Source organism: Mustela erminea, chromosome 4, assembly GCF_009829155.1.
Source record: "Mustela erminea isolate mMusErm1 chromosome 4, mMusErm1.Pri, whole genome shotgun sequence".
In the NCBI taxonomy this organism is placed as follows: domain Eukaryota; kingdom Metazoa; phylum Chordata; class Mammalia; order Carnivora; family Mustelidae; genus Mustela; species Mustela erminea.
Window position 1 is genome coordinate 41,411,228 of NC_045617.1, and position 13,059 is coordinate 41,424,286.

The window sequence follows — 13,059 nt, forward strand, 5'->3', positions numbered from 1 at the left end:
AAATTAATTGTATAACAGTGTATATCACTACATTTGAGATGGGAATAAAAGCCTAAAGTTATCATGTCCAGTGATTTACACTCATCGTTAAAAGAGACAGACCCTATGCCACATAATTTTAGTATACTAGAGAAACTATGAGAAGAAAAAAACAATGAATAATGCAATGTGTTTGAAGGAAAGAGAGAGAGAGAGAGAGAGAGAGAGAGAAAAGAAGGGCAATAAGGAAACAATGCAGCCGTAAAATTTTTACATCATTGTAGTCTTCTTTAGATATTTAAAAAAATTAAGTCTGTGATAAATAAAATACACAAAAAAAACCCTGCATTTTTAGTCCATGGATCACACACTGGAAGGGAAGTTAAAGAAAGCAAACTCAGCTAAATAAAGAAATAAATAAAGAGAATGACCAAAGTTGCCAATTCATGACTTAATCAGTCTATTTGTCTGCTTTCAATTAATGGCTAAATAAGTTTCATGCAAGATCATATTAAACCTGAGTTTCTACATTGCATAACAGGATCACCTGTCATAGCTGCTAATCTAAGGGAATTTGATCTTCAAGTACCCAAGGCTGTGAAATAAACAAACTCTCCACACTTTAACCAGATTCCAGTTTCAAACTCCAAATTCTATGAAGTGCTTCCGATGTCCCCTTTTGACTTTTGAGTACTAATATTCCCATTAGCTTCACTGTATTTTTTTTTAAGATTTTATTTATTTATTTGAAAGACAGAGATCACAAGTAGGCAGAGAGGCAGACAGAGAGGGGGAAAGCAGGCTCCCTGCCGAGCAGAGAGCCCGATGCGGGGCTCGACTCCAGGACCCTGGGACCATGACCTGAGCTGAAGGCAGAGGCTTTAACCCACTGAGCCACCCAGGCGCCCCCTTCACTGTATATTTTTAAAATCAACAGAGAAACTCAGCAAGTGCTTGTTAGTCACCTTTGGTCAACTTGGTATCTGAAACAGTAATAATTAGTAAAGCTTCAGTAGTATTGAGATTGGTGCACTCAAGGAAATTAAATCGCGCAACAGATAATCAGCCTCAGCAGTCCACCACTCTGATCAGAAAGCAAGCCCAAGGAAGTGGAAAAGCCTTAAAAGCTGACAGAAGCACCTTCTGAGAAGTATCAGCTGGTCTGCAAAGTAAAAATATTGGAGCAATGGATCCCACTTTCAGCCTCTGCTGCTCAAACCAGAGATATTGGCCACCATCCCCTGCTATACTGCCACATTTTTTTTAAACTTATGATGAAATATAGAATTGATCAAAAGAGAAATCTGTTCTGAGGAAGTTTACAAGATTTATAAGTACTTAAGACACCAAATTTTTCCAAGTATAAATGTATATATAGTACATCTGTTTAGAAATGATACAAATGATTAAAGCATCATGCAGATATATATGTTTGAAAAAAATACTTGGTGTATTAATTTGTTAGAAATAAATTGCGCTGAATTAGCAGAGTTGGGTGAACACGACTCATGTGGTAAGCATGTGTCTTGATCAGCAAGATTCTTGGAAACACAGGTCTAACAACAAGGATGAGACTTCACCATTTGAAATTCCTGTAACCACAAAAAAGAGGAAGAAAGAGAAGTGAAATTTGGGAGAAATTTATGCAAAAACCAGAGATTAAGATCAAGGAGAAGGGTTGAATTTGTGGATAAAAGGATGTTCCTGAATCTCAAGGACATTTGGGACATAGTGGCTGCTGTATTTCCCGGTGCCATGGTGACAACTGCATAAATAAACTAAATGTTCCTGGGTTGAGTGTTATTCTACCTGTCCTACCCACAGGCAGAGATACTGCACAACTTAACGAAGCTTAAGCTTCAAGGCCCAAAATGGGCTTAGAAATGCTTTCACATCATCATATATTTGACTAAAATTCAAAGAAGGTATTTTAATCATAGTCAGTTAAGACCACCATCTCTTTCCATCCTGACTTTTCCTCGGTCATGTCACATTGGAATGGCCATAAGCATGTTGGGATCCATTTAATGGAAAGTTGAACTAAGCATACGTTTGGTTTGGGTTTGCCAGAATATAATTTTGTGTTTTTGCAGTCTTTTTGTGTAAAGGAAAGTATTGGTAGCTGTCCAGGTGCAGAATGGCTTCCAGGAGTATCCCTACTGTCTGCTATGCCCACGCTCCTGGCATCCTGTCACACGAAAGTGAAGGGACAGAGGTCTTATTGCAATGTGACCTTATCCACCAATGCACAGTGTGTGGGTAGAGGGGAAGAAACAAGATTTGAAATGAATGGAGTTTATTGGAAGTCAACTTATTGGAAATTCTTCCAAATGCTAGAGAAGCAAAATTATTAAGACGGCAAGAGTCTGTTTTCATCTTCCTTGTTGAAAAGGAAGTTCTATCCTGTCAGTGATATACTCAACAATGTGATGAATACAATTACAAATGTATCATGGTTTCTCCCCACTCTTTTGTGCATAACAGAATTTATCAGAACTACTATCTGTAGTGTACACACTTAGCAGGACTCTACACAATGAGTACATCTGTCTTGAAGTAATATGTTATATATGCATTGCAAAGTACTGGATTGTGTCTTAGCATACCTGATGCATCTTGTCTTCACAAAGGCTGATGACATGTCACTCATTGGGAGAAGATTAATTGACTCTTGATTTAATGCAAAATACTGGCATCAATAAGGATAACATAAAACTCATTCTATTCCACTGAGACAGGACGTGGCAGACAAACTGGTTGATGTCTGTGGCCTATTCAAAAAGATTTTTTGAAAAAGATCTTATTATTTATTTGACAGAGAGAGAGTGAGAGAGGGAATACAAGCAGGGGGAGTGGGAGAGGGAGAAGCAGGCTTCCCGCCAAGCAGGGTGCCCGATGCAGGGCTCGATCCCAGGACTCCAGGATCTTTACCTGAGCCAAAGGCAGATGCTTAACGACTGAGCCACCCAGGCACCCCCTACTCAAAAAGATTTAAGGGTTATCACTTCCCAAGAAAACTTGAAATGTCTTTAAATCTTACAGTTCGTATGTGACAGAGGCTTTACTATATTTGACAATGATTCTAAAAATATACATGACATTACTAGTCATGAATTCCAGGGGCATCTGGGTGGCTCAGTGGGTTAAGCCTCTGCCTTCGGCTCAGGTTGTAATCCCGGGGTCCTGGGATCGAGCCCCGCATCAGGCTCTCTGCTCAGCGGAGAGCCTGCTTCCTCCTCTCTCTCTGCCTGCCTATCTACTTGTGATCTCTTTTTGTCAAATAAATAAATAAAATCTTTAAAAAAAAATCTTTTCCAAATTATCAGTAATAAAAAAACAAGTTTAAACAATCATGCTAAACTAAATCATCCTTATATAATCATCCAATATTGCAAACCACTGTCATATGAGGAAGAGATCAAGGTTGCCTGGCTGGCTTAGTCAGTAGAACATGTGACTCTTGATCTCAGGGTTGTGAGTTCGAGCCCCATGTTGGGTACAGAGATTACTTAAAAAAAAGAGAGAGAGAGGTGTGTGCCTGGGTGGTTCAGTGGGTTAAGTATCTGACTCGTCAGCTTAGGTTTTGATCTTAAGGTTATAAGTTCAAGCCCCATGTCATGTTGGGCTCCATGCTGGGCATGAAGCCTACTAAAAAAAAGAGAGAGAAAGAGAGATCAAAGTCTATGCAGAAAAGCAAAAAAGGAGAAATAGTGTTATAGAGAGATTTTGGGTACCCATAATACATAATTTTTTTCCTGGATTTTCTGATATTTACAATTTTTATCAATTTTAAAAATTTAAAATTTTCTTTTATTAAATAATCTCTATGCCCAACATGGGGCTCAAACTCCAACCTTGAGATCAACAGTCCCATGCTCTATTGATAGAGCCAGCCAGGCACCCCAACTTTTAAAAATCTTATTTTTTAAATTTATTTTTAAAGAAGAGTTTATTCATTTATTTGAGAGGTCAAGAGTGCATGAGAGCACAGAATAGAGTGAGAGAGAAGCAGATTCCACACTGAGCAGGGAGCCCAATGCGGGAGGACTCGATTCCAGGACGCTGGGATTGTGACCTGAGCTGAAGGCAGATAACTAAGCCATTCAGGCCCCTCCCCACATTTTTAAAGATTATATTTATTTATTAGAGAGGAAGAGAGTGAGAGAGAGCACAAGAGCAGGGGGAGGGACTTTAAAAAATTTAAAATGACTATTTCCATTCTTTCGTTTTGTACCTGGCCTCCTGACTTAATTCCCTCCAGCAAGACAGTGCACCCATCCTGGCTGCTGCAAGTATTGATTACTAAGGACTCACATCTGCACCCTGCTGCAGCTGACCACCTGTAGCTTCGGGGAGCCACTTCCCTAGAGATGACTGGGATGCTGGACCACCTCCATGACTGACTGATGCTGGGGCCTAAAACCCTTGTCTTATAGCAGGGTAACATACATTCCAGAGGCCCCCCCCCCCCCAGGAGGTCAGGCCAAGGCTAGATATCTTCTGAAACCATACCTTTGCCTAGCTTCTCTGGCCCTCTCCTGCATCCCTCACTCCCCAACAATTTCCTGAGAGCCAGCCCTTGATAAATTACTTGCTCAGGAATCTCCATCTCAGGCTCTGCTTCTAGGGAACCCCTAAACGAGTATCTAATTTTGTCTTCTTTTTCTTAGATGAGTGCCCTAAACTGTAGAAAACATCAAGCCCCCCAAATTGTAGATGTTTTTCGTCCTACTTAGTGGTATCACTGCACAGAGGACACTCTGATTTGGAAGGTGGGGATCTCATTCAGGTGGTTTGAGGAGCAAGGTTGGGTTGCTCACTATTTTAGCAACTTTGACAATTGTTTGTCCTGCCTCTTGCCACCATCAAAGATTTGGTTAAAGGGGTAGGATAAAAGATGAATGAGCTAAGATTAGACACAGCAGCATCTAACCCTACAGCCCCTTACAGCATTTTATTTCTGGTGTTACTCCAGGGCAAACCTGCAGCCACCAGAAACCAAGGCTCCTATATCTCTATTTTACTACACAGCTTTCTTCCACAAGGTTTCCTCGTGAGTTCAAGATAATTCCTGGTGTTCCAGCACTTGTGCCCACATTCCAGGCAGTAAGAAGGAGGGAGAATAGTAAAAGGAGTATCCATCACTGGGCTCAGACCCGTTTAAGGGGGCTCTCTGGGGGTCTCTCCTAGCATTTCCTTCCATGTGTCTTTGGCCAGAACTTGGTCCTGTTTCCCCAGCTAGATGCAAGGGAAGCTGAGAAACGTTCTTTCCGAGAGGTAATTTGCTCCTAGAACACAACATGGAAAATGGCAAGCAGGTGGAGGTGTGGAGACTTCACAAAGCAGAGAAAGCTGAAATTTCAGCACTGGCAGTCAGAAAAGCCAAAAGGCAAGACAAAACAACTGTGACATTGGAGGTACCTGTCACTTTGAGGTGACAAGACGAGTCATAAGCCCATATAAGGAGCAGCTAGTGCTCCAGATGCTGGCTCTATGGTGGTGCTTCCAGGAAGCTAAATCCTTCCCATTCCGACAGAAGAAGACAGGCATTCTCGCTGGAGAAGTTAAAACAGAGCTCCAGGGGCGCCTGGGTGGCTCAGTGGGTTGGGCCGCTGCCTTCGGCTCGGGTCATGATCTCAGGGTCCTGGGATCGAGTCCCGCATCGGGCTCTCTGCTCAGCAGGGAGCCTGCTTCCTCCTCCCTCTCTCTCTCTCTCTTTCTGCCTGCCTCTCTGCCTACTTGTGATCTCTCTCTGTCAAATTAAAAAAAAAAAAATCTTTAAAAAAAAAAAAAAAAACTAGAGCTCCAGCTTCAGGGGTATTTCAGGGAAGTAAGACAAATGGTAAAATCGGGAGGTTAAGTTAAATTCTATGTATTGAGTTGTGAGAGCCTTTAGTGCCATGTCCTTACTCAGCTCCTAGAATGACAGCAGCCAGGTCTGAACCTTCCACAGGAGGACAGAAGGGATCTCTCTCCTGAAAAATAGACCACCAACAACAAAACAAATTTAAAAAACTAGCCCAGGAGAAAAAAGCCACAGATGCTAATATCGGGGTGCCTACAAAGTAAGACCTAAGGGAAAGTACAGTACAGTGAAGCCATGAGTTAGCACACTCAGCCAAGCTTCCAATCATTTTTCTTTTTTGATGTTTTTTCTCTTAAATAAAGACAGAGAGCCAAGAATCAGTAGACTTTTGAAAAATGTCTCTGCCACATCCACCCTATTCCCAGTCTAAGGGCCTGTGAGCATCATTCCTTGAGATACCAGTACCGGACACCTGTTCTAATCCTAAAGCTCTCAGTTCAACGGCATATCTTGGCCTCAGAGGCTGCAGGTGACTTAAAAAAAAAAAGACTGCTCGTATTCAGTGTCCTGTGTTGGACAATGTTCTACCTTGTTGTTTATCATAGACCCCAAGATTGATGGGGCACACCTAACTCTCATGAGATGGTCTCTGACACAAACCGGGATTAGCTTAAGTGCAGAATTACTCCAGTCTCTCAGCTCCTAAAATTATCCAACGCACCCACTCACCGCTGTCCTACTGAAAATGAATTACTAGCTTGGTGCCAACCACTGGTTGACTCCCACTGCTATGGAGGGACAACTATAACCAAGGATTGCAGTACTTTTCTGGGTGATACAGAGAAACAATGGAGTAAGCAAGGCGCAGCTCCGTCAATCTCATTGAATTTAAGGGGACTGATACACTCAGGAACATGTGAGAAGGCACAGACCGTATGGGAGGGCTCTAGAGAATTCATGGGCCAGAGGCACCTGCCATCTGGGGATGACATTGTCCCCATGAGACGTGACTAAGAGACAAGAGACGTGACTAAGCCTAATTTACTGATGGCAATGTCCACATTAACTACAACCCTAGTAGTAGAAGGCAAGAGGGTCTAGTTTTACCTAGGATGGTTGGATGTACATTCAATGCCTTTGTTTCATTTCCCCTGGAAGCAGAGGCAGGGACTCATAAGGGCAGGTGACTTCTTTGGAAGATAATGCCAGAAAACAGGGGAGTGACACTGGCAAAAAGAGAAAGCCAAAAAAATGTGTATTACTGAATTACGAGACACAGCTAGGGGTCAGTCCTACCTGGGACCCTCTGAAGAGCTGTATAGAATCCACTTGGAATTGTATACCATTGATAAACTGCACATGTAATCAAATAAAACACAGTATCTATACAATGTTTAAAGAAAAATAAAATAGGGGCACCTGGGTGGCTCAGTGGGTTAAGCCTCTGCCTTCGGCTCAGATCATGATCTCAGGGTCCTGGGATCAAGCCCCGCATCGGGCTCCCTGCTCAGCAGGGAGCCTGCTTCCTCCTCTCTCTTCCTGCCTCTCTGCCTGCTTATGATCTCTGTCAAATAAATAAATAAAATCTTTAAAAAAAAAAAGAAAAATAAAATAAAAACAACTTTATAAGATTATATAAAAATAATAAAATTTTTTTAAATGTATAATTATAAAAATATAAAATTATAAAATATAAAAATTATAAATTATATGTCCAATTATATATATATTATTATAGTTATATTCTGAAGGAGCACCTAGGTGGCTCAGTCAGTTAAGCATCTGACTCTTGATTTGCTCAGATCATGATCTCAAGGTCCTAGGTTTAAGCCCCACTTTGGCTCTGCACTCAGCGGGGAGTCTGCTTGAGGTTCTCCCTCCCTTTTCTCTCTCTCCCTCTGCCCCTCCCCTCTCCAAATAAGTGAATAAATCTTAAAAAAAAAAAAAAAACTAGTATTCTGAGAACTTAAGTTCTAATGAATGTTACTTTGATCAAAAAGAATGGTCCTTTAAATGACATTTAAAATGCCGATGAATGAGATTAAAATTCCTTTTGAAGAGACATCATTTTAAAAGTCTGGAGCTTCTGATGTTGGCTCCAATAGGTGGTTCATTTGAAAATTGGATTAACCTCAAAAGAGCACCCATTTTTCAGGATTTTGGAGGTGGAAGAGAGACTCCAGCCCAAAAAGAAGGGAGGGAACTGCTTCCCAGGAAATGAGAAGGAAAAAGAGGTCTCCACGGGTACTATTTCCTTGGATCAGGGCAGTAATGAACCTCACATTGGAGCGTAGGTAGGTGGCTGCCTCCTGGCAGCACAGGAGGCCTGAATAGAAGGAAAAAGCAGCTCTGCTTTTAGACCACGCCCACCCTTGGGAGGGATAATGAGGGAGCTATTGGCTAGAAATGCTTATTGAGATATGGTGACTCTTAACTCAGTGACCAGGTCATTCTTAGAACTTCAGCCATCATCTCTTCTTGTCTCATGTGTCTGGATCTTTCTTCCTTAAGTTCTTTTATTAGGGAAATGATTTCCTCCATCATGTTCAGGTGTGTTCTCTTCTGCTTCCCATAGGTGTCCACCAGGCTCTGAATTGTTGATGACTCTTTCTTTAGGCTAGTATCCTCCAAAGATGACTCAATCCCTGCATTCCCCTTTTGAACAAAGCCAGGCTTGTCAAGGAGTTGATACTATCTTGAATTACTGCAGCTGGTATTTTTGACATGTTGAGCCAGTGTTTGTGAAAGCAGCATTCTCCATTTCATGTAAAGCCAGCTTCTAGCCAACTGGACAAGTCTAAACAAATATGAGACCCACCAAAGGCGGATGACAGACGCACACACCGCTGACGCCAGCTGGAGACCACAGAGGACAGGGTCCAGATTCCCATCATCCAGCCAGTTTTTGGCTGTACCACCACCACTTGTGATTTCCCAAGGACACCTGAAGCCAAGCTCTACAGTGGTCTGATGTCCTTCCATAGCACTGAAAGCCTAGAACAGAATTCTGCTGAGTTGTCATGCCTCCACCCGCCCTCATGCCAGCTCCATAACAAACTTCCCCTAGTAATACCTGGAAATATTTCATCCTGCCAACCTGAGCAGTCTACTGGGGAGCTAATCCAGAGTAAGGAGAGAGTCAATTTTAAAAAAGCTTCTTGTTGGAGCACCTACATGGCTCACTCGGTTAAGGGATGTTGATTTCTGCCCAGGTCATGATCTCAAGGTTGGGAGATGGAGCCCAGCATTTGGCTCTGTGCTGGGCATGGAGCCTGTTTAAGGTTCTGTCTCTCCCTCTGCCTGTGCTCCTCCCACAAACCCCTCCCCACTTCCTCTCTAAAAAAAACCCAAAAGGTGATCAATTAGGCATGTTTTTTAGTATAATTATGAACTTGTATACTTAAAAATATTTGATATGTTTTAATTCATTGTAGTTACTATTCTGATTGATATTTAAATTGTCCCCTCTTTAGCCAGTGTTGTCTTTCGAATCCTTTTCCCGCAGGAGACTTTGATGTCTTCTTTCTTTCTGATATGACAAGATATCCAAGGCTTATTTTGTTCATTTCCTGCCCTAGACCTGGTATTAGATACGCTTCCAAAGTCATGGTTCCTTTTAGGAAAAATAATAGAGACTAGAGTGTGGGCTCTAGGGATGCTGAATGCCACTGAGCTGGTCATTATCTCTAAGTCTTTTCCGTGGACAAAGCTAAGAAATATCTTTTTTAAAAATTGAGATATAATTGACATACAACACTGTGTTAGTTTTAGGTATATAACATAATGATTTGATATGTGTATATATGAAAAAATGATCATCACAATAAGTATAGTTAATATCCGGGTGCCGGGGTGGCTCAGTGGGTTAAGCCTCTGCCTTTGGCTCAGGTCATGATCTCAGGGTCCTGGGATCGAGTCCTGCATCGGGCTCTCTGCTCAGCAGGGAGCCTGCTTCCCTCTCTCTCTGCCTGCCTCTCTGTCTACTTGTGATCTCTCTCTGTCAAATAAATAAATAAAATCTTAAAAAAAAAGTATAGTTAATATCCATCACCGCACAGTTACAAATTTTTGTTCTCTTGTGATGAGAACTTTTAAGGTCTTCTTTATTAGGAACTTTCAACATACAATAGAGTATAGTTAATTATAGCCACCATGCTGTACAGTACATCCCCAGGACTTACTTTCTTATAACTCAAAGTTTGTACCTTTCGACCTTCTGCACCCATTTTGCCCAATCACCATTCCCTGCCTCTGGAAGCCACCAGTGTTCTCCATATCTATGAGATCCATTTCTTTTTTTTTTTAAGATTCCATATATAAGTGAGATCACAAAGTATTTGTCTTTCTCTGATTTAAGAAATTTTCTTTTTAAATTTAAGAAATATTTTTTAAGGAGAAAATATATTTCACGGACACATGGGTGGCCCAGTTGGTTAAGCATCTGCCTGCAGCTCAGGTCATGATCTCAGGGTCCTGGAATCGAGCCCATATCAGGCTCCCTGCTGAGTGGGGAGTCTGCTTCTCCCTCTCCCTATGCACCCTCCACCACTCAAACACACTTTTGTGCATGCTAGCTCTCTCTCAAATACATAAAATCTTTATAAATATATATATGTACTTATATTTACATGCAATAGACTTTTAACTGATCTGCTTGTCCCAAGCTCTACTTCACTACTCTCTGTAATCCATCCTGTGCATCTGTCAGAACCATCCTTATAAAATGTAGATATGATTTTATTAATCCCCTGTGTAAAAACTTTCGATGGAATCCCATTACTGAAAGAATTAAGACAAAGCTCCTTGGTGCGCGCGCGCGCACACACACACAGCCTCCTGACATTTAGCTCCTAATCTCCATTCCAAACTCTTCAGCATTCCTTCTTCCTTCCCCTCTTATTAGTTCAGCACAGCACACTATTCCTACCACACTGTGCCTTCGCTCAGCTAGTTCACTTTCTCTGAAGTGCCCTGTTTTTACTATTCCTCAGTCAATTTATACTCACCCTTCAATAAATGGCTCAAACATCGATTTTCTTTACAATAACTTGCAGCCTCCCTTCCCTACAGAGAGCTAATCTGTTTCCGTCATGTTCTACAAAGTACTCTGAAATCTTTATGTACCATTAATGAAACTGTACTGTAATGATTTGTTTACACGTGCATCTCTCCCTAGTTAGAATGTCTCCCAAAATGTAGGACACTCACTGTTGGTGGTACTACGGATGGCTTTATGTGTTAAGCTGATGTGGCATTAAATATCATTAAATGTTGAATTGCATAGGGTGAGAGCTGGCCCCTTTTTAATAATCTACATTTGGAAAAACATTTTAGTTTGGTGCTGGAGTGGCTTTAGCATCTCTCTATCGTGTGATTAATTTCCCTTTTTAAGAGATAGCAGGCCTCAGTCTTGGAAGCCTTGTAGATAGAGGTAATAGGCTAGAATTTACTTTTTTTTAAAATAAAATGATATTTTGTAATGATTACCCTCTGTGAAACTTCTAAAATTAATACTGGTGATAGAATGTTCTTTTAAAATAAAAGTAAGCTAGGGGCGCCTCGGTGGCTCAGTGGGTTAAAGCCTCTGCCTTGAGCTCGGGTCATGATTCTGGGGCCCTGGGATGGAGCCCCGCATCGGGCTCTCTGCTCAGCAGGGAGCCTGCTTCCCTTCCTCTCTCTCTGCCTGCCTCTCTGCCTACTTGTGATCTCTGTGTGTCAAATAAATAAATAATCTTATTTTTTAAAAAGTAAGCTAATTTAAAGAAAAATAATAAGCCTGTTCCAGTTAAAAAGTACATCATGGCAAAAATCTCGTAGGATATATGAAAATATTTGACTTACATCTGGGAAACACTGGGCTGGGTCTCTCAGAATTATAAAGCATTACTTCTATTTTCATCCCCAGTTCCTAGCACTATGGTTAACATACAGTAGATCACCACTAAACAATTGCTAAATTAATTAGGTTAGGAAAAAGCACACACCTCTAACATTTTCAAGACCGAGTGTCATTTTGGGGGAATATGCAGGTAAGTGACAGGCCTTTCTGTAAGCCAATGTTTCTGAAAAAGTTAAATACCATCCATTGTTATCATATAAATGACCTTTTAAATGATTTCCTACAGCTACTGTGGAAGAAATCAACTTCCTAAGAGGATACAATCATAGATGTTTCAACTGGATTGTTGGAATAATGTTTTATAAGCTGAAGTTTGGGGCAACAGAAGAAAGTTTACAATACATTCTAAGCAAATTGCCACATCACCCTTCACCTTCAAGGTCATGCATGGTACATTTTAAGAAAGGGTAGACCAGAGCAGCTCTAACTAGAGGAGAGATAGCACCATCTGTTGGGGAGTGAGCTCCCAACATTAAGAGAGATTCACGGTCAGGTGACTTCATTAACTCTGAATTTGTTTCTTCAAAGTATTTTCATGGCATAGATTTTAAGATACTCACACATACCCAAGTACAACTTAATTTTCAATCAGTTATTTCTTTTTTGTGGTGAGAATAGACTGTAATTTTTAAAAATGTATTAAATGGAAAGGAAGCAGTTTCTGCAAAGGACAATGTATTAAACTCTGCTGTAAATTATTGTCAGATTTTGCCAGTGGTATACTCCTTGGGAGTTTCCTGGTGATTTTGAAAGAACATTAACTTTCCCAAGCCTGTAAGATACCATTTGGTGTCTCAAAACAATGATTGATTTACTAAATGTCACCTCGCTAAATTCTAGGACCTAGAGTAAATGTGTATATATTTGTGAGTCTGGTGACAGGCAGGCTATTCAGTCTTGACCTAAGCCTCTTCCCTACTTCTTTAAAGTACTTCAAAACGTCAAGGAAAGGAAAAAATATGGTTTCATCAGTTACTCTTCTCAGCTAGTTTGAGGACCTACACTGACATTGTATAACCTTCTTTCATTGTCCATGCCTGACCATGTTCCTTCTCAGGCCTTCCAGCTAGATAGCAGCTCACTTACCCTTCTTTACACTTCATATTCAGAAACAAGAAGAGCATATACTTTTCTGTAATATAAATAATTATGGCTCTACAACTAGACTCTTAAATAAAAAATACACACATTTAAGGTGTATGATGATTTGATAAACATACACATATATACGCAGTGAAATGACCACTATAGTCAAAATAATTAACATGTCCATCTCCTCACAGTCACCATTTCCACAACTTACTTTAAATCAATTCCAGCAGAGAGCCTGGGTGGCTCAGTAGGTTAAGTCTCTGCCTTCGGCTCAAGTCATGAT

The 13,059-nt window shown here is 40.9% G+C and overlaps 1 long non-coding RNA gene across 3 annotated transcripts; it reads right to left on the bottom strand.

The window, feature by feature from the left end:
* Positions 1-841: 841 nt before the first annotated feature.
* Positions 842-13,059, bottom strand: LOC116588240. 3 transcript variants are annotated; one of them, XR_004284858.1, is made up of 7 exons: positions 11,770-13,059; positions 8,604-8,779; positions 6,893-7,011; positions 5,890-5,954; positions 5,401-5,534; positions 2,586-2,750; positions 842-1,571 (listed from the first exon to the last, which is right to left on the bottom strand). It is a non-coding gene; the product is annotated as an uncharacterized LOC116588240 (long non-coding RNA). The 3 variants fall into 3 exon arrangements; XR_004284856.1 differs by lacking the exon at positions 5,401-5,534; XR_004284857.1 differs by lacking the exon at positions 5,401-5,534 and having other exon boundaries at positions 12,988-13,040.